At 46.4% G+C, this 27,689-nt stretch overlaps 1 long non-coding RNA gene across 1 annotated transcript; it reads right to left on the bottom strand.

Annotated features, from left to right (window-relative positions):
* Positions 1-1,186: 1,186 nt before the first annotated feature.
* Positions 1,187-27,689, bottom strand: LOC121062898. The gene is made up of 3 exons (XR_005815724.1): positions 27,562-27,689; positions 7,390-7,399; positions 1,187-1,196 (listed from the first exon to the last, which is right to left on the bottom strand). It is a non-coding gene; the product is annotated as an uncharacterized LOC121062898 (long non-coding RNA).

The raw sequence follows: 27,689 nt of genomic DNA, 5'->3' as shown, positions 1-27,689 counted from the left end.
CGACGACCACCACCAGAAGGCACTGCGCAGGCGCAGATGGGAGGAGTTTATGGAAATGACTTCTTGGAGCTAATTTTAATACAAAGCAGGGATAGGTTATGAATATGTATAGGCGTATTGGGAAACTTCATGCATATGTAACTCTTTACTGCATATAACCAAAGCAAGTTGCCGCATTAGGGTGCGCATGCCTTTGGGAGCTATCCCGCATGCGCCCGGCGCCTAAATAAACCACATACCTACTATATAACTCATTTGCTTTGAGTTGTAGAGTTCTTCCACGAATCAAGAGGATTCAGGGAACTGTTGGGCTACCCCTACCCAAAACTAAGAAAGAACTAAAAAGTTTTAAGAGAAAGGTTTTTTTAAGGAATCCAGAGCCACGAAGTCTGAAGGAAAATGGGTACTCCCTGATGGGAGAGAAATGCTGAATAAAGCACCAGTGAGGCAAATATTAACTGTTTTACATCAAGAGAGTCATTGGGAGGTGCAAGCAATGTGTGATGTTGTGCTAAGAAAGTATGTCTGTGTAGGAATGTACACTTTAGTGAAGCAAAAATGCAGAGGATGTACCATATGTCAAAAGGTAAATAAAAAGGTAATTCGTAACTCACCTAGAGGGGGACGGGAGCCAGGGATTCGACCTTTCCAAAGTATACAGGTAGACTTTACTGAGTTACCTAAAGTAGGGAGACTTAAGTACTTGTTTGTCCTAATTGACCATCTGACTGGATGGGTGGAAGCTTTCCCCTCGGTATCTGCCACTGCGAACACGGTGGCTAAGGTATCACTGGAGCAAATAGTCCCTAGATATGGGATAGTTGAAAACATTGATTCAGATCAAGGAAGTCATTTCACTTCACAAGTACTGCAAGGGTTAATGCAGGCCTTAGAGACTGAGTGGGATTTTCACACCCCCTGGCACCCCTCCTCTTCTGGGAAGGTGGAGTGAATGAACCAGATATTAAAGAAACATCTGTCAAAACTGGTTTTAGAGACTAAGCTTCCCTGGACAAAATGTTTACCTTTAACACTTCTCAGAATTCAAACTGCTTCTAGAAAAGATATAGGAGTTTCACCATATGAGATGTTGTTTGGACTACCATACCTGGGTAGAAGCGGTGAGATACCTACTTTTGAAACTAAAGATATTTTTCTTAATAACTGTATACTTGGATTATCTTCTTCCTTGGCATCTCTCAGGCTTCATGGACTGTTGGCTCAAACCCCACCTTTGGAATTCCCAGTACATTCATTCCGTGCAGGAGACTGGGTCCTGATACGTACCTGGAGACCACTGCTCTGCTGACTGAGGGCATAAGTATTCGCATACTTCAGTGGCCTCTAGTTCTTCTTTATGATCACAGAATTGTAGGGGTTGGAAGGGACCTCAAGAGATCATTGGGTCCAACCCCCCTGCCAAAGCAGGTTCCCTAGAGCAGGTTGCCCAGGTAGGTGTCCAGACGGGCCATGAATATCTCCAGAGAAGGAGACTCCACAACCTCCCTGGGCAGCCTGTTCCAGTGCTCCGTCACCCTCACCGTGAAAAAGTTCTTTCGCATGTTGGTGCGGAACTTCCTGTGATCCATTTTTTGACCATTGCCCCTTGTCCTGTCCCCACAGACCACTGAAAAGAGGTTGGCCATATTGCTCTGTCTCCCACACTTAAGGTATTTATAAATATTGGTAAGATCCCCTCTCAGTCTTCTTTTCTCAAGGCTGAACAGACCCAGATCTCTCAGCCTTTCCTCATAGGGAAGATGCTCCAGGCCCTGTATCATCTTTGTGGCCCTCCACTGGACTCTTTCCAGGAGATCCCTGTCTTTTTTGTACCAGGGAGCCCAGAACTGGATACAGTACTCCAGGTGAAGCCTGACCAGGGCAGAGTAGAGGGGGAGGATCACCTCCCTTGACCTGCTGGCCACACTCCTTTTAATGCACACCAGGATCCCATTGGCCTTCTTGGCCACCAGGGCACACTGCTGACAGTATCAAAAGCCTTGCTAAAGTCAAGGTAGATGACATCCACTGCTCTCACCCCATCTACTCAGCTGGTGATGTCATCATAGAAGGCAACGATGTTGGTCGAGCATGATTTCCCCTTGGTGAATCCATGCTGACTACTCCTCGTAACCTTCTTCTCCTCCAATTGCTTGGAGATGGCATCCAGAACAAGCTGTTCCATCACCTTTCCAGGGACAGAGGTGAGACTGACTGGCCTGTAGTTTCCCGGATCCTCCTTCTTGCCCTTCTTGAAGACCGGAGTGACATTGGCTATCCTCCAGTCTTCAGGCACCTCTCCTGTTCTCCGAGACCTTTCAAAGATGATAGAGAGCAGTTTGGCGATCACCTCTGCTAACTCCCTCAGCACACGTGGATGCATCCCATCGGGGCCCATGGATTTGTGTGCGTTGATCCCACCCAGACGCTCCTGAACCACTCCCTCCTCAACCAGAGGGGAGGTCTTCCTTTCCCAGACTCTTTCTTCCTCCAGTGTCCAGGAGTCCCAGGGGGAAGTCTTTGAAGCAAAGACCAAAGCAAAGAAGGCATTCAGTATCTCCATCTTCTCCGTGTCCCCCGTTACCAGGACACCCCCCTCATTCAGCAGGGGACCCACATTATCCCTAGTCTTCCTTTTACTGTTTACATACTTAAAAAAAAAGCCTTCTTATTATCCATTATTTCCTTTGCCAGCTTCATCTCCAGGTGGGCTTTAGCCTTCCTCGTTGCATCCCTTCAGGCCCTGACAACACTCCTATACTCCTCCCAAGAGGACAGGCCCTTTTTCCACATTTCATAGACCTTCCTCTTCCTTTTGATCTTGTCCATGAGCTCCTTGCTCATCCACGCAGGTTTCCTGCCCCCCTTCCCTGATTTCCTACTCTTAGGGATGCACCGATCCTGAGCTTGGAAGAAGTGCTGTTTAAATGTAGCCCAGCTCTCACAAGCACTCTTGCCTTCTAGCAACCTAGCCCATGAAATATTCCCAAGCAGGTCCTGGAAGAGGTCGAAGTTGGCTCTTCGAAAGTCCAGGGTATCAATCCTGCTACTAGCCTTACTTCTTCCACCAAGTTCCATCTTGAACTCCACCATCTCATGGTCGCTGCATCCCAAGCTGCCCTCAACCCCTCACATCCCTAACAAGCCCATCCCTGTTGGTAAGGACAAAGTCCAGAAGCACCCCCCGCCTCGTCGGCTCCTCCACCACCTGCGTCAGAAAATTATCTTCAACGCATTGTAGGAACTGTTTGGACTGCGCGTGCCTGGCCGAGTTGCTTACCCAACAGATGTCTGGATAATTGAAGTCCCCCATGAGAACCAGCATCCGGGATCATGAGGCTACTACCAGCTGCTTGTAGAATGCCTCATTGACCTTCTCCTCCTGATCTGGTGACCTGTAGTACACCCCCTCAACAGTGTCCCCCATACCAGCCCACCCCTTAATTCTCACCCACAAGCTCTCCACTGGTTCTTCACCCTCCCCCAGGTGGAGCTGGGTACACTCTAATTGCTCTCCCACATAAAGGGCAACTCCTCCCCCTCGCTTCCCCAGCCTGTCTTTCCTAAAAAGGACATAGCCCTCCATGACAGCATTCCAGTCATGCGAGCTGTCCCACCAAGTTTCAGTGATTGCAATGAGATCATGGCCCCGCGACTGTACACAGATCTCGAGCTCATCCTGTTTATTTCCCATGCTACGCGCATTGGTATACAGGCACTTTAGGGAAGCAGCAGGTGCAATTACTCCTAGAGGGACGCAAGAAGAAGATTCCGGACAGGGTATCGGGAATATTACCTTCTCTGAGGAGCCCTCAGATGATCCTATGGGACAACTCAGAGGTTTTTCCCTACTATCTTCAACAGTGACAGCAGTGACAACATCCCCCAGCCCTTTTCTGTCACATCTATCAGTGACCTTAACAGCAAGACTCATCTGCCACAGTGTCCATTTGCTTTTTTCCTGTCTATACAAATCCAAATGCAAAGTCTGTATAAAGCCAATGCTATTATCTGCTAAGATGAACTCTATATTATTATTCATATTTCATTTAAACATTACTGACGATCTAAAATAGGGCCAGAAATAAGAAAATAAGGGGAAAGAAATTCAAGTGATGAGTTATCCTAACAAATTATTCAGTAAGTCACTAATTAGGAATTTATTTATTTTTTAGCAAGTTTGTAGTTGAAAGTGTGTGAGAAAGTGAGGGGGAAGCCAATGAAATGTCTGAAGAAAAGTTAGGAGGCAAGTTATAAAATTAATGTCCATGATATCCTTTTCAATTTCTAGTTAGCTACCATGTGGAAAAATGTTTACTTATTACCTTGTCATGGGCAAAACAGTTTTGACTTGGGGAATTTTTACTTAATATAAATTATTGCCAGTTTAAAAACTTCTGATCACTGATTCAGGTATTGAATCCTTTTCCTCATCTTTTGTAACTAAAAATCCATGAGTCAGCGTAGAGATACGGTACTGGCCACTTTTCTCTTTCATCAATTTCTAGGGCCAGTTGTATGGCTTTCACTTCTGCATACTGACTCGACTCACCTTCCCCTTCCATGGCCTCCACAGCTTGTCATGTGGGACTCCACACAGCAGCTTTCCATTTCCGATAGCTCCCTACCACGCGACAGGATCCATCAGTGAGCAACACATACTGCTCTCTGTCTTCTGGCAACTCATTATATGGTGGTCCCTCTTCAGCATGGGTTACCTCTTCGATTAATACTCCAAAATCTCTGTCTTCCGGCCAGTCCATGATCTCTTCCAGGATTCCTGGGTGGTTGCGTTTCCCCATTTGAGCCCACTGCGTAATTAACACTACACACTTGACATAGTGTCGATTGCATGGTGTGGAGCGGGGATTTTCCCTTTGAACATCCAATATAACACAGGTAGCCGTGGTGCCAAGAGGAGCTGTGCTTCTGTACCAACAAATTCTGAAGCAGCTCAAACCCCCCTCATATGCTGTTAGTATCTCCTTTTCAGTTGGGGTGTATTTGGCTTCTGATCCTCAATAGCCCTGGTTCCAGAATCCCAGAGGTCAACCTCGAGTTTCTTCTGAGGTTTTCTGCCAGAGGCTCCAGGTTAGGCCATGCTCCCCAGCTGCAGTGTAAAGTATGTTTTGCACAGCTGGTCCTGTACAAACAGGCCCAAGGGCTACTGCACGAGCTATTTCTTGTTTGATTTGTTCAAAGGCCTGTTGTTGCTCGGGGCCCCACTCAAAATAGTTCCTCTTTCGAGTCTCTCAATACAGAGGACTCCCAAGCTGACTGTAGCCTGGAACATGCATTCTCCAGAACCCCACAAGGCCTAGGAAAGCTTGTGTTTCCTTTTTGCTAGTTGGTGGAGTCATAGCCATTATTTTGTTGATCACATCCGTTGGAATATGGTGATATCCGTCCTGCCGTTTTACCGCCAAGAACTGGATTTCCTGTGCAGTTCCCTTGACCTTACTGTAATGGCAAAACCAGCTTTCAGGACAATTTTGTAGTCCCAAAGCTGGGAAAAAATAAGAAAACCTTGAAGAAAATAGAGAGGCCTGTATCTTGTGTAGTCTTTTAGCTGAGAAAATAAGGAAAGAGAGAGACAGGTAGCCTTGAGCTAACAGAAGCAAGGAAGATAAGGGATAAAAGGTAAAAAACAAAGGAGAAAAACAGCTCCAGATTGACCTATAGTAACCTTTTTCTCATTAAGGGTCATTAACATATTAAAATCACACCCATAAAAATGCTAATGTGGGATTTGTTGTGCCCCCCCCCCCCCCCCCCCCCCCCCCCCCCCCGGTCCTCTGTAATAAGCAAACTCTGTAGAGATAAGTTAGATGAGCTGTAATAGCCAATCAAAAGTAGCCAAAGAGATTGTTTTCACAAGTTTGCTTTTCAATTCACAACAGTGAGGAACTGGGAAGTAGTCAGTCCAGAACCGCCCCCTTCTTCCGCCCTGTGGTGCTTTCACCTTGCTAGGAAGCTGAACTTCACCACAACCTCTCTCTCACTACCCCTCCTCAAAAGATAAGGGGAAAAAGAAAAGGAAACAACTCACGGGTTGAGATAAGGATAATTTAATTAACGGAAAAATAATTATTAATAGGAATTAAGGGAAAATTATTATTAAATAACTATTATTATTAAATAATAATACTAAAGGGAAAAGGGGAAAAGGGGAAAAACAAACAACAACAAAAACAACAAGCAAAGGCCATGCAGAAGTGCAGAGGAAAGAAATTACTCTCTACTTCCCACCAACGAGCGATGCTTGACCACATCCTTGAAGCAGGGCCTCAACGCATGTAGCCGGTGTTCGGGAGGAGGACAGACGTTTTCACAACGAGAGTCCACCCCTCCCCTCTTCCTTCTTTTTCCACCTTTTATTGCTGAGTGTGACATCATATGGTGTGGAATATCCCTTTGGTTGGTTTAGGTCAGCTGCCCTGGTGATATTCCTTTCTCAATTTTAATGCCCACCCCCTCAGAGGGTTAGAGAGTCCTGATGCTGTGCCAGCACTGCTCAGCAGTGGACACAACACTGGTGTGATACCACTGCTGTTCTAGCTACAAGTGCAGAGCACAGCACTGTATGGGCTGCTGCGTGGAAAGTTAACATCCCAGCTAGACCCAGTACACTCCCTTGGATGCCTCCTCAGAAAGGCATCTAAATTTGGTGGTGATTATTTGATAAAGGATAAAATGAGGCGCTAATGTAACCAGGAGTGGAATCAGTAGGAATTAGATGGTGGAGAATAATGGCCAGAAAAGGGATCCTTTAAGTATGATACCATATGGCAATTGCTGTTTTTTTGCCGGCGGGAAGGAAAATGGGAGGAAGTGATGGATGTTAGTGCTTTGTTGTGGTTTAACCCAGCCGGCAGCTAAACACCACACAGCCATTCGCTCACCCTCCCCCCTCCCTCTCCGGGAGGGGGGAGAGAAATGGGAAAGTGAAGCCTGTGGGTTGAGATAAAGACAGTTTCTTAAGACAGGAAAATAATAATAATAATAATAATAGTACTACTACTACTACTGTGTACGAAACAAGTGATGCACAATGCAATTGCTCATCACCCGCTGACTGATGCCCAGCCTATCCCTGAGCAGCCAGTCCCCCTACCCCAGCTAGCCACCTGTATATATTGTTCAGCATGACGTCAGATGGTATGGAATACCCCTTTGGCCAGTTTGGGTCAGCTGTCCTGGGTCTGTCCCCTCCCAGCTCCTGCTGCACCCCTAGCCTGCTCGCTGGCAGGACAGAGCAAGAAGCTGAAAAGTCCTTAGCTTGGTGTAAGCACTGCTCTGCAACAATCGAAACATCAGCATGTTATCAGCGCTCTTCTCATCCTAAATCCAAAACATAGCACCCTACCAGCTACTAGGAGGAAAATTAACTCTATCCTAGCTGAAACCAGGACATGCTTTCATGTCGCTGTATCGGGACTTGCAAAGTCAGACATAGTATGGATTGTGGGAAGATAGTGTTATGTTATGCACTGAAAAGAAAGGGAAAAAAGAGAATGATAAACTCCCTAAAATTTATCCGAGTCCAGAACAAGAAGTTCAGTTTTTGGTACCCTCAGCACCACCACCGCAGTATGGACTAGAGGCTTCCCCTATCTCTGGGACTTCCGTGGGGACGCCAGAGACTTCCACTGGGAGTTGGATTTCTGAGGTCTCTACTAGGACATCGGAAATCTTCCCCAAAACTCAGACTGCAGATGGTTCTGCAGAGGTTTCTGCAGGGACAGAGGTTTCTTCTGAAGCTCGGGCTGTGAGTATCTCTGTGGGTGTTTCTGCAGCAGGTATTTTGGCAGACGTTTCGGCAGGGACATCAAGGATCATTCCTGGGGCTCAGACTGTAGAGGTCCCCACAGGGACAGAGATCACTCCTGGGACTCGAGCTACAGAGGTTCCCATGGAAACATCGGAGTCCTCCCCTGAGGCTCAACCTGCAGATGTTTCTGCAGGGACATCAAAGGCCCCTCCTGAGGCCCAGGATGATTCTAATTATAGCCCAATAGCACTTCGAACCCAACAAAGGGTATGGCCAGTTATCCAAGCTCCATTAAGACAGGCAGTGGGACCAGGAGGAGAATCTCTTTTTGTTCATGTTCCGTTTACAACATCAGATTTGTTAAACTGGAAACACTCTGTTGGACCTTATAGGGAGAACCCGGCAGAAATGCATCAGTTGTTAGAAACTATTATGATTTTCCATAACCCTAACTAGGGGGGATATGCAAGCCCTGTTAAGCACATTGTTGACTGTAGAAGAAAAGAGAATGGTCTTAGAATGGTCTATGCTCAGGCAGAAACGAAGAACTTGTACCCGAAAGAGGAGGTAGAGGAATTGTTACCTATTAAGAAAGATCCCAAGTGGGACCCAAATACTGGCAGGGGTCAGTGATTAATAGAACAATATTGGAAATTAATCCTATATGGGATTCAACACGGAGTACCAAAGACAAAAGACCTTTCTAAATTATACGAGGTCTGTCAGGGCCTGGATGAGAATCCATCTGCTTTTTATGAACACCTCTGTAAAACAGACAGAAAGAGGACAGATTTAGACCCAGATGAGCAGGTGAATGACTGACTATTTGTCATGCTGTTCATAGGGCAAACAGCCCCAGACATCAGGAAAAAGCTGCAAAAGATAGAGGAGGTGGATGGAAGAATGTCAGTATCACAGCTGATCAACAAAGCCTATAAGGTTTATAACAAACGGGAAACAAAGAGAGACAGAGAAAGAATAAAAGTACAGGCGTCACTGATAGCAGTGGCTATGTGAGAAGGAGGTAGGAGTAGGGGTGAACGAGAGGAATTTTCGGGGAGGCAAGGACGAGAAAAGGCAAGGGAGGCACAGCAAAAAACTCACTTGGGCCCCAACCAGTGTGCTATCTGCAGGAAGGAGGGGCACTGGAAGAAAGAATGTCCGCCGAGGAAGAAAACAGCAGGCAGTGAGAAACAAGAGCAGGCTTTGATTATGCTAGAGGACTCAGACTGAAGGAGACTGGGGGATGAATTTCTGATTTCCCCAGCAGATCCCCTTGTTCCAGTTAAGCTGGGGGGGGGGAAATAATTGATTTTCTTTTAGACAGTGGAGCAACTCATTCAGTAGTAACAGATTGCAAAGGACCCTTAAGTAAAACAAAAGTTCCAATTATAGGAGCAACTGGGAAACGGACTTAAAGACCCTTTTTATAGCCTATGGATTGTGAGATCATACGGAAGGTTTTGACACACCAATTCTTATAAATGCCTGAATGTCCTCTCCCTTTGTTGGGACGAGATCTGCTTTGCAAACTGCATGCACAGGTAACCTTCTCCACAAATGGGATAACAGTTAAAATTCCATCTGAGAGTGCATGGAAGGCACGAATTTGTTTATTGACAGAATCAAAGGCAGAAGAAAGGCTACAGATCCCTGAAGAGGCGTTGAATGCAGTGACTCCTTTCATATGGGCAGGAAAACAGCCTGGGAGAGCGAAAAACTCACTTCCAATTCGTATTGAGCTAAAACCAGGAGCTGTACCTGTACAGGTACCACAATATACAATTAGCCTTACTGCAAGGAAGGGGCTGGAGCCTCTGATAAACAATTTCTTATCTTATGGATTAATCTGTGAATGCCAATCTAGCTTCAACACCCCAATACTGCCAGTAAATAAAACAAATAGCAATGAATACAGGCTTGTGCAAGATTTGCGAGCTATAAACAAAATAACCGAGGACATCCACCCTGTAGTGCCAAACCCATATACCCTTACCATAGAATATCCCCAGTTGGAAGGGACCCATAAGGACCATTGAGTCCAACTCCTGGCACTACAAAGGTCTACCCAAAATTTTAGACCATGTGACTAAGTGCACAGTCAAAATGTTTCTTAAATTCAGACAGGCTTGGTGCAGTGACTACTTCCCTGGGGAGCCTGTTCCAGTGTGCGACCACCCTCTCAGTGAAGAACCTCTTCCTGATGTCTAGCCTAAACCTCCCCTGCCTCAGCTTGACACCATTCCCACGGGTTCCTTCTAACAACGCTGTCCAAAAGGTATTCTTATTTCACAGTATTGGATCTTAAAGACGCCTTCTTTTGTATACCCCTGGAGCCTGATAGCCAGACTGTATGTGCTTTTGAATGGGAAAATCCCACAACAGGGAAAAAGACTCAAATATGCTGGACAGTACTACCACAAGGATTCAGGAATAGCCCCACATTATTCGGGACGGCCTTAGGGGCAGATTTAAACAATTGGGAAAGCAAGAATGAAGGAACCTTATTACAGTATGTTGATGACTTGCTGCTAGGAGCCCCAACCAAAGAAAAATGTTTACAGTTGACTATTAGCTTGTTAAATTACCTGGGAACGGCTGGATACCGGGTATTCCAGAAAAAAAGCCCAGATAGCTGTACTGAGTTGTTTTTTTCCTTTACTTCTTCCCCTCCTCTTCTAAGGAGGGGGAGTGAGAGAGCGGTTGTGGTGTTCAGCTGCCTAGCACGGTAAAACCACCACAGTCCTTTCTGGCGCCCAACGTGGGGCTCGAAGGGCTGAGATAACAGTAGAATTGATTAAAACGCTTACAACTAACACACTTATTTGCTAGTCACCATGTTCAGTGTCCTGTTAATATTGGCTTGTTTGATCATGTGTCATGTAATCCATGTCATGTTCTCCTTTCTCCTCTATATCCGATCCAAGAGTGTGCTACAATCTGTGTTGGTTTTTAATTCGCTGTGCTGCCAAGCACTGGCCTTGAGTTTAATCTGTCATTCAGGCTCTGCACTGTTAACATTTGGGTCTCATGGAAGCTATCTTTTAGAGAATACTCAGAATTACACTGCCTTCCTTTCCTCATCTGGAAGTCAGTTTATGAATAATATCAGGAATGGTACCTCCTCCTTCTTTCACAGTGGGCTAATTCCAACAGTTTGAGTATTTTGAACATCCATGTGTAACCCATATATTACTATTTCTAATTCTGAATAACGGGTTTCCTCTTCTCTCTAAGATTAGTCGATTGTTTAGAAAGCTTACCCAGGAATCTGTCCCGAAACAGTCTTGTGGCAGGTGGCAAGGTGTGTGGGAGGATATCGGCAGGTACCTGTCACGGGTGCCTCCTCCAATAGTTTTGAACTTCACCCCTGAACAAGTGCAAAATCCTAAAAGCCTGATAGAATGTTTGAGAGTCGTATGCCCTGACCCTGATAATGCCGGAGAACGACAGCTTGCAGCATTGTGCTGGGTCCTGGCTTATGCCTATCAAACGGTAATTAACACTACCCAGCACAATGGGAGGAGAAGGTCTCTGAATCTGATGACCAGGTAACACACACTGTGGCTGACCCAGATGATCAACCAACTGTGGTATCAGTCGCCCCCATAGTCAAGTCAAAACAGTAGAAACGGAAGTCAACTCGTTTAGTAAGGGAAGAAGCCTCTCCTAAGAAGGAGGGAGAAGGGGAAAAGGCAGGCACCTCTAAAGCAGAGCCATCACAAAAACAGCAGGAAGAAGAGATGGAAATCATAAAGGAATCAGAAACCACCCGATCCCTATCCCTGAGCGAGTTGCGAGAAATGTGAAAGGATTTCAGTTGACACCCAGGTGAACACATCCTCACCTGGCTGCTTCGATGCTGGGACACTGGGGCCAGTAGCCAGGAACTAGAAGCCAATGAAGCCAAACAGCTGGGATCCCTCTCTAGAGAAATGGCAATTGACAAAGGAATTGTGAGAGAAACACAGGTTCTCAGCCTCTGGAGGCAACTCCTGGTAGATGTGAAAGAAAGGTATCCCCATAAGGATACTAGGCAAGTGGACCACTATGGATAAAGGTCTCCAGCATCTGCAGGAATTAGCTGTGCTGGAGATGGTTTATAGTGATTTGGACAATGCCCAGACACCTCAAGATCCCGATGAAGTCCAATGCACAGCATCCATGTGGCGTAAATTGATGCAGAGTGCACCATCATCACATGCCAGTGCACCGGCAGGAACTCATTGGGATGAGGGGATGGGACCAGCAGTGTATAATCTGTCCTGCCAGCTTCAAAAATATGAAGACAATCTCTCTGTTCCGCTACGGGCTTGTGTCTCGGCTGTGGAGAAACTGTCCCAAAAGCTTGACGACCTCGTAGAACGAGCATATCCCTCCACATCCAGATGGAATAATATTTCAGCCATTAAGAATCGGTATTTCCCTGCTCGAGGGAGGGAGTACCAGGGACACACACCACGTGTCACCCTGTGGTTTTATCTGCTTGACCACAGGGAAGATATGAGAAAATGGGATGGTGAACCTACCTTGAATCTGCCCGCTCAGGTACGTGAACTGCAAGGTAATACAGCAGCAAGAAGAGGAGCTCCTGGTTTCTGCTGGGCAGTTCCCCAGAGGCAGTAGAAGAGCTGATGTTATTCTTGACCCTGATGAAGGGACCTCTGCTTCGCATTTGCAAGAATTAAGTGGCAGACACTCCAACCAGGACTAGAGGGGCCCTGCCTCTAGCCAGGCAGAGGAGAGGGATAACCAGATTTATTGGACTATGTCGATCCGATGGCCTGGCACATTGGAACTGCAGGAATACAAAGCTCTAGTGGACACAGGCGCACAATGTACCTTAATGCCATCAGGCTACCAAGGGACAGAACTCGTCTGCATCTCTGGAGTGACAGGGGGATCCCAACAGCTAACTGTATTGGAAGCTGAAGTGAGTCTAACTGGGAATGAGTGGCAAAAGCATCCCATTGTGACTGGCCCAGAGGCTCCATGCATCCTTGGCATAGACTACCTGAAGAGAGGGTACTTCAAGGATCCCAAAGGGAACCGGTGGGCTTTTGGCATAGCTGCTTTGAGCACAGAGAAGATTAGGCAGCTGTCTACCCTGCCGGGCCTTTCAGAAGACCCTTCCGTTGTAGGATTGCTGAAGCTTGAAGAACAGCAGGTACCAATCGCTACCACAACGGTGCACCGAAGGCAATATCGCACCAACCGAGATTCCCTGATTCCCATCCATGAGTTGGTTCATTGGCTGGAGAGTCAAGGAGTGATCAGCAAGACTCGCTCGCCCTTTAATAGTCCTATATGGCCAGTGCGAAAGTCTAATGGCGAGTGGAGACTAACAGGGGACTATCGTGGCCTGAACGAAGTCACGCCACCACTGAGTGCTGCAGTGCCGGACATGCTAGAACTCCAGTACGAACTAGAGTTGAAGGCAGCCAAGTGGTATGCCACAATTGATATTGCTAATGCATTTTTCTCCATCCCTCTGGCAGCAGCATGCAGACCTCAGTTTGCCTTCACTTGGAGGGGCATCCAATACACCTGGAATCGACTGCCCCAGGGGTGGAAACAGCCCTACTATTTGCCATGGACTGATCCAGTCTGCACTGGAACAAGGGTGAGCTCCTGAACACCTGCAGTGCATTGATGACATCCTCGTGTGGGGCAACACAGCAGAAGTTTTTGAGAAAGGGAAGAAAGTAATCCAAAGTCTCCTGAAAGCTGGTTTTGCCATTCAACAGAGTAAGGTCAAGGGACCTGCACAGGAAATCCAGTTCTTGAGGGTAAAATGGCAGGATGGACATCGCCATATTCCGATGGATGTGATCAATAAAATAACAGCTATGTCTCTGCCAACTAGCAAAAAAGAAACACAAGCTTTCCTAGGCCTTGTGGGGTTCTGGAGAATGCATGTTCCAGGCTATAGTCAGCTTGGGAGTCCTCTATATCGAGTGACTCGAAAGAGGAACTATTTTGAGTGGGGCCCCGAGCAACAACAGGCGTTTGAACAAATCAAACAAGAAATAGCTCGTGCAGTAGCCCTTGGGCCTGTCCGTACCGGACCAGCTGTGCAAAAACATACTTTACACTGCAGCACAATGTACTCTAATGCCATCAAGCTATAAAGGGCCAGAACCCATCTGTATTTATGGGGTGACAGGGGGATCCCAGCAGCTAACTGTATTGGAAGCTGAAGTGAGTCTAACCAGAAATGAGTGGCAAAAGCACCGTATTGTGACTGGCCCGGATGCTCCATTCATCTTTGGCATAGACTGTCTCAGGAGAGGATATTTCAAGGACCCAAAAGGGTTCCGGTGGGCTTTTGGCATAGCTGCCTTAGAGACAGAGGACATTAAACAGTTGTCTACCTTGCCCAGTCTCCTGTGGTCAACAGCTTAATGTCCAAGTGGAGATCAGTAATGAGTAGTGTTCCTCAGGGACCAGTGTTGTTTAACATCTTTATCGGTGGCATGGAGAGTGGGAGAGTGGGAGTGGCACAAATACAGGCTGGGTGGAGAATGGATTGAAAGCAGCCCTGAGGAGAAGGACCTGCGGATGTTGGTGAATGAGAAGCTCAACATGTCCTGGTTTCGGCTAGAATAGAGTTAATTTTCCTCCTAGTAGCTGGTAGGGTGCTGTGTTTGGGATTTAGGATGAGAATAATGTCGATAACACTCTGATGTTTTAATTGTTGCAGAGCAGTGCTTACACCAAGCCAAGGACTTTTCAGCTTCTCGCTCTGTCCTGCTAGCAGGCAGGCTGGGGGTGCAGCAGGAGCTGGGAGGGGACAGACCCAGGACAGCTGACCCAAACTGGCCAAAGGGGTATTCCATACCATCTGACGTCATGCTGAAAAATTAATATGGGGCGGCTGGCCAGGGTGGGGGAACCGGCTTCTCGGGGATAGGCTGGGCATCGGTCAACGGGTGGTGAGCAGTTGCATTGTGCATCACTTCTTTTGTACACACTATTATTAGTACTACTATTAACATTATTATTATTATTTTCCTTTCTTTCTGTCCTGGTTTCAGCTAGGATAGAGTTAATTTCCCTCCTAGTAGCTGGTAGGATGCTATGTTTTGGATTAGGATGAGAAGAGCGCTGATAACACGCTGATGTTTTAATTGTTGCAGAGCAGTGCTTACACCAAGCCAAGGACTGTTATAAATTAGTTTTGGTAGAAATCATTCCCGACATATCGTGGGTAGGGTAGATCGAATTTCAATTTATTTGAGCAATTCAGCAAGCAGCAATAAGTAAAACAGCGCTGGGCGGCCGGGGAGTCTCCTGCTCCGCCAACGGCGCACACCTAAGCCCACCAGAGTCTCGATTTATAGTCTTGTGGTTCCGGGTTTTTAGTGGCACATCCTGGTGTCTTCTTACACTGCAAGGCCTGTTGCTAGGGGGTCTTCGTCAGTCCTCTGGTGGTCGTGAGGATGAAGATCATCGTCTTCCTCTGCGTTGGGGTCGTGACTTTGCTGCGGTGTGTGTGTTCCCATGCAAGGAGGAATGCCATTTTGCCCTTATTTGGAGCTGGTTTCTATTGCAATTGTTAACATAACAGGAAGTTCCCATACTTGTTTTTTTCCTTCAACAGGATATTGGGGATATAAGCAGTCAACCGTTGAAACCCCCCTATCAGCAACATTTAATGAACAAACAAGGCTTTACCCATTACAATCCCCCCTTTTTCTCTGTATCATTTTGTTCATTAAATCTAATTAGTTCTAATTGACTCAGGATTAATGTTTCCTCTAGTATGGGTCTATCATTTATCGATTTGTACTTTGTCCTCATAAGCATCTGATGAGCAGCCTCCAATCTACCTTTAACAATGGTTATGACTTTGTTAAGGATACAAGGACCAAACGTCAGTCCTAGGGTTAATAAAATCAGCGGGCCAACTATTGTTGACAACAGAGTGGTGAGCCATGGCGAGTGATTATACCAGGACTCGTACCAGCTTTGCTGGGCCTCCCGCTCTCTTTTTCTCCTTTCCAATCCTTCTCTAAGTTTGGTCATGGTATCCCTCACAATCCCAGTATGATCAGCATATACACAACATTCCTCCCTGAGTGCGGCGCACAATCCTCCTTGTTGTAAATACAATAAATCTAGTCCTCTGCGATTCTGTAATACTACTTCGGATAACGATCTTACAGACTTTTCTAAAGCACTGATAGATTTTTCAATTCTGGCTAAATCTTCATCCACAGCTGCTCTCAGGGAGGTGATCTCTCTTCCTTGTTTGATTAGAGAAGCAACTCCTGTGCCTACCCCTGCACCCCCCCCCAAAACCATTAGGGTAGCCACTGTCAGTGTGGAAATTGGTTCCCGTTTTGTCAAATGGTGTTCTTGATTGATCTGATTGTCATACATAAAATTCTCTGGGTGGTAGACTATCTTTGGGATGATTATTACTTGAACACAGAATTCTACAGACCCATTGAACAAGTCCAGGGATAAACAAGGGGTAACTCCTATCTTTGAACATACCCACCTAGCATCCTTCGCTGGTAATAACCGTTCCGCCGGTTTCTTTATACTTCCGATGTTAGTTTGATTTGCACACAAGTGCATTTTATCGGGTGGGACTTGTCCCACGCATCTCCCCTTCCCAGTCACTTGGGTCAGCGTTATGCCCTGACCCTCTTTCCCCCACGTACATTGTGAGGGATTGGATCCATTTACCCGCCGGGCCTTCTCATTGACCCCCACAGCTTCGTAAAAGGGCGGCCTTACCCCATAACAAAGCCAGCACCGCTCAGTCAGGTTAGGGTTGGTAGCATTTAACAGCTGGTAGCTTACTTGCATCAATTTCCACAGGGCCCCTTCCTGGGTTTGAGCTGGGGCAGAGGTAGAAACCTATTTGGTTCAGACACGGGCTTATGGGTGCCAGTTGACAAAGGGATGTGAGAAAACTTGGTGCACCCGCCGTAGTTACTTGGTTAATGATAACTTGGTCCTCCCACCTAATTAAACTCCACCTAAAGGGCTGGTGCGAATATCCCTGGTCGGCCCCAGCCGGACAGGGGATAGTCAATAGGAGAGGTAGCGCCAACATACACCAGAAGGGCAACGTCCTTTTATAATTCTGGGGAGGCGGCTTCGAGTTATGGTGGGTACTAGGGCGGTTTATTCGGCCGGACTCCATCATCTCAAATAGGGGTGGGTACCAAATAACTCTCCCCACTGTTGTACTCCTCTGCCTCGCCCGCCTACTTGGTTGCCTCAAGCAGCAGGGTTCACTTTCTTCACGGCAGCAAGGGTAATCTTCAGGGGCCTAGGTACCGATTTCCCTGTTCCAGCCACTCCCAGTCCCAGTTACTCACTCCTCCTTAGGCGCGTTACCCTTCTGATGTATGGGTCTGGGTACATTAAAGAATTTCCCTTCCCCTACTTCCCGGTTTCGTTTACAGTGAACCTATTATTCCTTAGAGAAGGTTACCGATCATACGATTACGAATTCACTCATCAGTCCCTTTTCGCATGGTCAGCCTCAAGTCTCCGGGTTGGCTGGTCACTCTCCACCGTTCCTCCGGTATTGGTCCTTTAACTCAGCTGGCGTGAGTCCATCCTTTCTCGGCTGTCCAGACAGCTGTGTCTGTGGTAAGTAGAACAAGGTAGGGTCCTTCCCAACGAGGAGTTAAAGAGGTCTCTTTCCAGGATTTTATCAGAACCTGGTCTCCTGGTTTGATCCCGTGTATGGCCATCTCTAGAGGGGGGGGGGGCATTGTACTACTCCTTTTGCTGCAGGATCCCCCTTATATTGTGAGGTGACAATACCCTCAGTTCGCCCTCAAAGGTGATTTTATGCGTTTCTTCCACCAAGAGCGCAGCTGCGACCACTGCCTGGAGACAGGTGGGCCATCCCCTACTCACGGGGTCCAAAAGTTTAGAAAGATATCCCACGGGTTTCTTTTTCCCTGCCCAGTCTTGAGTTAAGACCCCGAACGCTGTCCCCTCCTTTATGTTGATAAATAGATAAAAGGGTCTCTTCACATTGGGTAAATTTAACACAGGAGCGTTCACTAAATCCATTTTTAAGTCTATCAGGCTTTGCTCATCACTTTGGCTCCATTTCATTAATCCTTCCCCAACCAGTTTCTGATACAAAAACTTCACTTTGCTACTATAATTTTCAATCCATTGTCGACAGTATCCTAACAACTCCAGCAGCTGCCTAACTAACTTGTCTTCTGCTTTTTGACGCTTGTAGTGACAAAATCCCATTCACTCGTTCGGGGTCTAGTTTCTTAGTGCCCTTACTTAGCCAATGTCCTAAATATTTCACCTCTTCCTCCGTGAACTGTAATTTTGACTTTGATACTTTTAGTCCCTTTAAGCTCAAGAAGTTTAGTATCTTGATACTTTCTGTCCTGACTGCCTCCTGACTCTCTCCTGCTAACAGCAAATCATCCACATATTGGACTAAGGTTACTTCAGGATTTGGTTCATAGTTCTCTAATACTTGTTCTAATGCCTGACCGAATAGATATGGTGATTCCGTGAATCCTTGGGGAAGCACGGTCCATCTTAATTGTTGTTTCTGATGGGTTGCAGGATCTTCCCACTCGAAGGCGAAATAATCCCTGCATTCCTTTTTTAAAGGACATGCCCAAAACACATCTTTTAGGTCTATGACACTATACCATTTCTGCGCTGGGAACAGCTGACTTAGCAAGGTATGTGGGTTAGCTACTACAGGAAATCTGGTTATTGTTCTTTTGTTGACCTTCCTCAAGTCTTGGACTAGCCGATAAGAGCCATCAGATTTCTTGATAGGTAATATAGGAGTGTTATGAGGTGACATGCAAGTCTCCAGTAATCCCTGTTGCAGTAGCCTCTCGATTACTGGTTGCAGCCCCTCCCTGCCTTCTTGAGACATTGGGTATTGTTTTACCCTGATAGGAGTCTCGGGATTCCTGATAGTGACTTCAAAGGGACTAATATCTAAACGGCCTACTGATTTGGGAGAATACCACACCTCAGGGTTTATTTTTGCCTCGTCCTCTACAGTGAGGGCGTATAATTTAACCTCAATTCCTTTATTTTTCACCTCCAAATTAATTTTTAGCTTAACCATTAAGTCTCTTCCCAACAGGTTATATTCAGCTTCTGGTACTAATAAGACGGATCCTGTGCAACTTTGGGCTGGGGTCTCTATTTTCACCCCCTTTATTACTGAGACCCTAAAGGGCTCTCCTTTGGCTCCTATCACCTGTAATTTCTCCGAGGAAGGTTGACATCCCCAGGGTACCATTTGGACAGTCGATCTTTCTGCCCCAGAGTCCACAAGGAACTCCACTTCTTGATGCTGGGAACCTAACTTCAATTTTATCAAGGGCTCCGTTATACCAGAAGTCCCCAGTAGATGGAGCCCCTGACTCCCCTAATCTTCTTTAAACATTCGCTCATCTTGTAAGCGTTTTCTGCAGTCCTTTTTCATGTGTCCCTTCTTTTGGCAATAAAAACATTCTATCTGTCTTAGATCCCTCTGATCACTCTGGCTCCTCGGAGGTCTTTTTCGTGGTAGCGGAACACCCTTCGGGCGAGGGGGGGGCCCTTTTTGTCCTTCCCGGACCGCTGCCACTAGAATCCTGGCCTGCCTTTTCTGAGTCTCTTCTTCTCTTCGCACATATACCTTCTGAGCTTCTCTCAGCAGTTCATCCATCCCTCTATCCTGCCAATCCTCTAATTTTTCTAATTTCCGCCTGATATCCCCCCCATGATTTTGCCACAAATTGCGTTTTTAACAAGGCCTGTCCCACTGGTGTACCGGGGTCCAGTCCCGAATAAAGCTGGAGGTTCTTCCTTAATCTCTCCAGCCATTCTGTGGGAGTTTCATCCTTCTTCTGATGTTCACTAAAGACCTTATTTATATTTTGTCCTCTAGGGACTGACTCCCTTATACCTTGTACAATAATAGTCCTTAAATCCTGCATATGACCCCTATCTTGTTCATTTTGGTTATTCCAGTTAGGCCTCTGTAGGGGCCATTTAAGATCTCCCGCAGGACCCTGCTGGTGTTACTGGTCCCAGATTCGCATTCCAGCCCTCCGGATCATATTCCTTTCTTCTGCAGTGAATAATATACCTAAAATGGCCTGGAGTTCTTCCCAGGTGTAAACATTAGACCCCAAAAATTGGTCTACTCGCTCAGAGACTCCAAGAGGATCTTCTAAGAGATTTCCCATTTCCTTCTTGAATTCTCTGACGTCTCCCGTATTTAGGGGGATGGAGACGTATCCCATACCGGGTTGGGGCCCTCCCATTGCAACCTCTCTTAGGGGATATAGTCTACCCTCACCCTCTCGATTTCTAGTTTGGCTCCGAGTTACCTGTCTAGTTCCCCGAGGGGTGTCCGTGGCCGAATCAGAGTCACTATGGTAGCCCGGAGCCGTGGGGGGGGGCTGGAGGTGAGGGAGGAGGGGGTATATAAGGGGGGGGGGGGTGAAAGTGGGACTTCTTCCTCATTCCGTTCATTCTTTTTCCTCCCCCCTTTTTCTCTTAATGGGTATAAGTTGGCTCGGGTCTCAGATCCTATCCATAGGTGTGCATACTCACTCTCCTCTAGGCTGAAAGGCTCCTTTGAATTCACATAAAGGTTTAGAGCCTGACAGATACATTCCTCAAAGGACCCAAACACGGGCCAATATAACGGGTGAGCCCCTAATTTGCTTCCCACCCCAGACTTCCATGCAATAATGTATCATCTTAACTTTATCCTTACCCCGCCTAGAGGGGTAATTGTTCCAATTTTTAATCATTAACCCTAACGGGCTTTCCGGTGGTATCGGGGGCAACCTAGCCTTGGGTTCCGACCCACCCATGGGACCAGAAGACTTGCTCTTCTTCTGTCCCATCTTCCAGAGTGCCTTCACACACACACACAGTCTTCACCTCCCGTTCGTGGCCCAGTCCCTCGCGGGAGGTGGGAACCGCACTACCAGGGAGTCCGCACTCGCTTCGTCCTCGATTGGACGTCTCACACAGGCACACTCTGGGCTTCCCAACCCCAACCGAACGGATAACCGGCCTATACTTACTCACTCCTGAGTCTTCGTTCGGAGCTTCGTGCACAAAGATTAAGGGGTTACCGGTTGTTTATTTACTAATCGCTGGAACTTTAGGTTCGTCGGTAGGGGTGCGTTGGCTTGGGGACCTCCAGACAGGGACCGCAAAATCAGCGGGGCGCGCCTCCCCTGGGAGGGATCCAGCCAAGCTACCACTATCCGAGTCACGGCACCAATTTGTTATAAATTAGTTTTGGTAGAAATCATTCCCGACACATCGTGGGTAGGGTAGATCGAATTTCAATTTATTTGAGCAATTCAGCAAGCAGCAATAAGTAAAACAGCGCTGGGCAGCCGGGGAGTCTCCTGCTCCGCCAACGGTGCGCACCTAAGCCCACCAGAGTCTCGATTTATAGTCTTGTGGTTCCGGGTTTTTAGTGGCACATCCTGGTGTCTTCTTACACTGCAAGGCCTGTTGCTAGGGGGTCTTCGTCAGTCCTCTGGTGGTCGTGAGGATGAAGATCATCGTCTTCCTCTGCGTTGGGGTCGTGACTTTGCTGCGGTGTGTGTGTTCCCATGCAAGGAGGAATGCCATTTTGCCCTTATTTGGAGCTGGTTTCTATTGCAATTGTTAACATAACAGGAAGTTCCCATACTTGTTTTTTTTTCCTTCAACAGGATATTGGGGATATAAGCAGTCAACCGTTGAAACCCCCCTATCAGCAACATTTAATGAACAAACAAGGCTTTACCCATTACAACCTGAGGCAATTATTCCCCAAGGCAGGGACTAGGAATGCTAAGTAGAGGAGAAAATGAGCGTTGTGGGCCTCAAGCGTGCGCAAAGAGCGTAAGGAGGGCTCCTGAGAGGACGGGGGAACAAAGGAAAGCTGCTCACCTCTGAGAAGTCGTCCTCGATCTTCGTGCCACAGACGTTTGTCCCGCACGCTCGGTGCACGAGTTAGGGGTCCCCGTACATTTGAAGGCTTCTTACCTCTGAGAAGTTCCCCCCGGGCTTTCTTCCGCCAGACGATGGCTTTCCCGGGGACTCACCGCCCCACACGGAGAGATCCCTGCCCAAGCAGCTCACGGCCTGCGACGCCACGCTCGTGCAGCCATTCTCAGGAAGACACACGCGTGGCTTTACAGCCTGAATGGGAAATGGCAAGCGTTTCCTCGGGGCAGGTTTTCCATCATCATCTGCCTCCGCAGGAAAGGGAAAAGTCGCTCCTGTCGGCTGCTCCTCCTCTCTTAACATTCCTAACATCCCCCCACCTCCCTGATCCCACCTTCCCCTGCTGACTTTGGTCCTCTCGGTTCGCTGCCCGCCTCCACCTTCCAGAGCAGCTCCTTCTCATCGAGTTCTCCTTTCGCATCCTGTCCCTGGCTGCTCCCATCCCACCATGCTCTGGATGGCGACATTAGCTGCCGCTCGGTTCTCCTTCCCGCTCAGTACCCTCTCTGCAGCTATCCCTATTGTGGGAACGGCAGACAACCCTGCAGGTCATCTGTACCCTGTCATAAGTGAGACCACGCAATTTTCTGGTCTATCAAAAATATTTTATTAAGTAAGCAGACACAAGCAAAACAGCGCTGGGCGGCCAGGGAGTCTCCGCTCCGCCACGGCACGCAACTTTCCTTTTTTCGCATCGCTGTTTTATAGCATCCAAGTTCCTGTTGAATCTCTTGAGGCTGCGCAGTCCGTTGTTGGGGGTTCGTCGCTCCTCTCTCAGTGTTCATGCGTTATGCTCGTGCTCAGGAAAGGGGGTAGTGAAGCGATGCCTTGCGATCACAGAGTCTTTATTTCATCAAGGATGTTTGCCCAGCACCCCCTTCCCCACTATCTACTTTCTTAATCCTCCCCCTTAACAAGGCCATAAATTGTGAAACCTTATCTTCTCAGTATATTCTCTGCATTCCTTTTAGAGACAATGAACAAACACCCGCTAATTTATCACAATCCCTCCTTTTTCTTTTTCTAACAAATTTTGTTCATTGAATTTCTGAAGCACTAGTTTGCTCAACATTAAGGTTTCTGTGTCATCTTCCTCTTGTTCAAGAGATTCATATTTGGTGCGTATAAGCATAAGGTGAGCTGCCTCTAATCGGCTTTTTACAATCGCGATTACTCGATTAAATATGCATGGTCCAAAAGTTAATGCTAATATAAGCAGCAGCAAAAAAAAAAAAAAAAAAGCTAATATAAGCATACCTGTTAAAGTCGATGGTAGTGTGGTAAGCCAAGGTGAGTAATTAAACCAGGATTCGTACTAATTCTGGCGGGCTTCATTTTCCCTTTTTCGTTTTTCCAACCCTTCTCTCAATTTGGTCATTGTGTCCCTCACTACTCCAGTGTGATCAGCATATACACAACACTCCTCTCGTAGGGCTGCACACAATCCTCCTTGCTGTAGGAAAATCAGATCTAATCCTCTACGATTTTGTAATACTACTTCAGATAAGGATCGCACAGATTTCTCTAAAGCTGATATAGATTGCTCGATACGGGCCAAATCCTCATCTACAGCAATGCGTAGAGAAGTAAATTCTTGGCTTTGTTTTACCAGAGGGGTAATTCCAGTTCCGGCTCCTGCAGCCCCCAGAATCATCAGAGTGGCTAAAGTAACAGCTGTAATAGGCTCTCTCCTCCTTAAGTGATTTTTTGCCATAGCATGTTGGATGTACATATACTCCTCAGAATGGTAAAGAATCCTAGGTATAATTACTACCTGTACACAAAAATCATGTGAAGAGTTAAACAATTTTAAAGATAGACATGGTGTTACCCCTAAAGACGAACATACCCATCTAGTGTTCTTTGCAGGAATTAACCAGTTATGTGACTGATACCCATTTTCAGTAATATTACATAAATCCTTTTTCCCTTTTGGAACTGTCCCTACACATCTACCTTTTCCCGTAACCTGAGTTAGCGTTATCCCAACCTCCTGTCCCCAGCTACGTTTGTAGGGACTAGTTTCGTTCGAATACTCAGGGGTCCCCATATCCCCTATTGCTTCGTAGTACGGAGGCCTAATACTAACACATAGCCAACACCCTCTTGTTACGTCCGGGTTGGTTTGATTAAGCACTTGGAAACTAGCATTTATGACTTTCCACATGCCACTTATAGGGGCAACCATATCTCCCTCTGTAACACTAGGGAATTGGGTCAGAGAGGATGTTGTTTCGGTCACACTCATGCTTTTGCTAGATTGTGTGGGGTGGGGCACCGTATAAAGTGGTCCCAAACTTCGGTTGGACCCCACGGGTCGCGGTGCCTCTGGTAGCCTATTTTTCTTAATTAGAATAAATCCTCCTCTGTCGCCCCCATGCTCATAATATCGTATTCCCCAAGTTCTTCCAAAAATCCATCCCTGATCCATAGGGTTAGTTACATTTATCTATAAAAATGTGCAATTTCCCCCAACGAGGGGAGCCCCACGAATCCCCCTTGCTACTCTGCGGTTTATACAGCCCTTAGGTCCAAATTGGACGGCTAAATATTTGTCTTTTTCCCCACCTGGATTCCATGCTGAGGCAATAGTCTCACATCCCCAGGAAGCGCAAAAATACTGAGCTGGGGCATTACAGTAACCTTTTCCTGGATGGGAGGCTGGACAAAGATAGAAATCTGATCGATTATTGCACGGTTCTACGGTTGTTATTTTGCAAAGGTCTGTCTTAAAACTGGGGGCACCAGCCGTAATGATTTGTTGTACCATAGTGGTGTCTTCCCCTCTTATCAGACTCCACTGGAAAGGCTGGTGTGGGTGGTGTTGAGTCGCTATGCAGGAGGTGATCACTGCGAGGACCCCGAAATACCAATAGGAATGGCCGAGACCCATTTTTCCCCACTAATTCACTCCTCTGCCTTGCTCGTCAGTTGGGTTGCAACCAACTACGAGGTCTTAGTTCTTCTCGGCAGCAGTAGTGTTCTTCAGGGGAGGGCCTTTGCCTTAACCCACAATACTTACCGGGTCCGTCGCAAGGTGAGCTTCAGGTCCTCAGTTCCCGGAGTAACCTCCCACTTTTCATCGCGGATGGGTCCCTTAATGCGGCTGGCGTGTGTCCATCCCTTTTCCGCAGTTCGAACAGCAGTTTCTGTAGTGAGCAGAACAACATAGGGACCTTCCCATTGTGGTATCAGTGAAACTTCTTTCCATGTCTGTACCAGGACTTTATCTCCCGGTCGTATTTTCTGTATTGTCATGTCCAGCGGGGGACGCTGTGCAACTAGGCCCTTTTTCTGCAGTTCCTTGCGCCTATTCATTAATTGTATTAGATAGGGTTTTAATTGGGCATCTTGCAAATGGGGGTGATCAGGGGATACTTCCAAATCATAAGGCATGCCATACAGCATTTCAAAGGGCGAGATTCCCAGATCGGTCCTGGGTTGGGTGCGTATATTTAGCAAAGCTAGTGGCAAGCATTTTATCCAGGAAGCCTTTGTTTCTAGCATCAGCTTAGTCAGTTGCCGTTTAATTTCCCCATTCATTCGTTCTACTTTTCCTGAACTTTGAGGGTGCCAGGGAGTATGATATTCCCAATTGATTCCCAAAGCTTTCATAGTATCACGGGATATCTTAGATACAAAATGTGGTCCCCTGTCAGAGTCAATTGTTTCCACAATCCCATATCGGGGAATTATATTTTCTAACAATATTCTCACCACGGTTTGCGCAGTAGCTCTTACCGCAGGAAATGCTTCAACAAAATTAGTGAAGTGGTCTATAATGACCAATAAATATTTATATCTTCCTGTTTTTGGAAGTTCAGTGAAGTCCAATTGAATTTTTGCAAAAGGTCGGTGAGCCAATTCCCATCCACCGGGAACTCTTCTCCGCATGTGCTGAGCATTTACCCTCCGGCAAGTTATGCAGTCATTCACAATTCTTTTTGCTATGTTATATACCCCTATACACATGTAATTTGTAGCAAATTGATCTACCAACGCCTGAGTACCCCAGTGTGTACGCTCATGTAGTCTCCGTAGCACCCTCAGAGCCATTGCTTTCGGTATTACCTTACGCCCATCGGTAAGGACCCATTCTCCTTTTTCAGTTTTCCTTATTCCCATCTGTTTCATTTTCTGCTTTTCTACAGCAGTAAAGCAGAGCAATGGGAGCGGAATAGGCCCATTCGACCACAGCGATTGAGCCGGTCCACACTTGTAACAATTTTTATAAGGAGGTGTTTCTTTTTCAGAGCAGTTGCACTCTATTCCCTCGACTCCCCACTCACTCCAGCAATCATAGCAGGGGAATTTCTTTAAATCCTTTCCCCTGCCGCAACTCGGACAGTCCGCCCTCTTAGCTATTTCATATACACACATGAGTGCTGCTCGTTTTGCCTCCTGGTCTGCCAAATTATTTCCCCTAATTTGAGGGTTTGTTCCCTTCTGATGTCCCTTGACATGTACCACAGCAATGCTTTTTGGTTCCCTTACAGCTTGTAAAACTTGGATAATTAGTTCCTCGTGAATCAGTCCTTTTCCTTGAGAATTAATTAGTCCCCTTTCTTCCCATATTTTTCCAAATGTATGGATTATTCCATATGCATATTTTGAATCTGTATATATTGTTCCGCTTTTATTTTTTAACAACTTTAGAGCCCTTAACATAGCGTACAACTCGCAGGCCTGTGCTGACCAACTCGGACTCAAAGGGCCTGATTCTATTACCTCGAATGTTTTTCCATTAACCAATGCGTATCCCGATTTTCTTTTACCTTTAATTACCCTTGAGGATCCATCCACGTATATCTGCTCCCCTGAGGGTAATTCCACATCTTCTAAGTCAGGTCTTAATTTTACCTGTTCTTCTATATTTCTAAGACAATCATGTTCGAGCTTCTCTCTCGATTCACCATAAAGAAATTGAGCAGGGTTCTGTACTGAGGTTGTTTCTAGTGTTAATTTGGGTGAAGATATCAAAATTCCTTCATATTTCAGCAGCCTTGCATCTATGATCCACTTTTCAGCTTTTTGTTGCAGCACTCCACGTATATTGTGGGGGGATATAACCCTGATTTCTCCCCCAAACGTAATCTTTTGAGCTTCCTCCACTAATAGGGCAGCTGCCACCACAACTTGCAAACAGCTAGGCCAACCTCTACTAACGGGGTCTAGCAGTTTGGATAAATAGGCCACCGGTTTTTTACTGTCTGCCCACTCTTGGGCAAGCACACCGTAGGCAGTCCCTTCGGTGCTATTCACAAACAGGAAAAATGGTTTCTTTAACTCTGGAAAACTCAAAACTGGTGGATGCATAAGTTCTTCCTTTAATTTCTCTAATTGCTCCTCATCATCTTTTGTCCATTTGAGTAATCCGTCCTTATTGTACATTATTATACATGTACATGTATATATATATATATATATATACATGTACAATATTATACATGTACATATTGAGCTTATTGTACAAAAATTTAACCTTCCCACTATAATCTTCTATCCATTGTCTACAGTATCCGGTCAGCCCTAGCAATTGTCGTACCTGTCTTTTAGTAGTTGGGGCTTTTATTCCTAGAATTCCTTTAACCCTTTCAGGATCTAATTTCTTCGTCCCTTTATTTAATAAATGACCTAAGTATTTTACTTCCTCTTCTACAAACTGCAACTTTGACTTTGAAACCTTTAATCCTTGTGACCCCAGAAAATTCAGCAAGCTGATACTTGCTTGTCTTACAGCATCCTCATCTTTTCCTGCTAGTAGCAGATCGTCCACATATTGAATCATTGTTGTGCCAGGTGTCCTGTTAAACTCTTGTAAAATTTGCTCCAGGGCCTGCCCAAACAGGTTTGGAGATTCCGTAAAACCCTGAGGCAAAACTGTCCACCTTAATTGTTGTTTTCTATGTGTATCTGGGTCTTCCCATTTGAATGCAAAATA

Source organism: Cygnus olor (genome assembly GCF_009769625.2).
Source record: "Cygnus olor isolate bCygOlo1 chromosome W unlocalized genomic scaffold, bCygOlo1.pri.v2 SUPER_W1, whole genome shotgun sequence".
NCBI lineage: Eukaryota > Metazoa > Chordata > Aves > Anseriformes > Anatidae > Cygnus > Cygnus olor.
The sequence above is the reverse complement of the archived record's forward strand: the minus strand, read 5'-3'. Positions and strand labels throughout refer to the sequence as shown.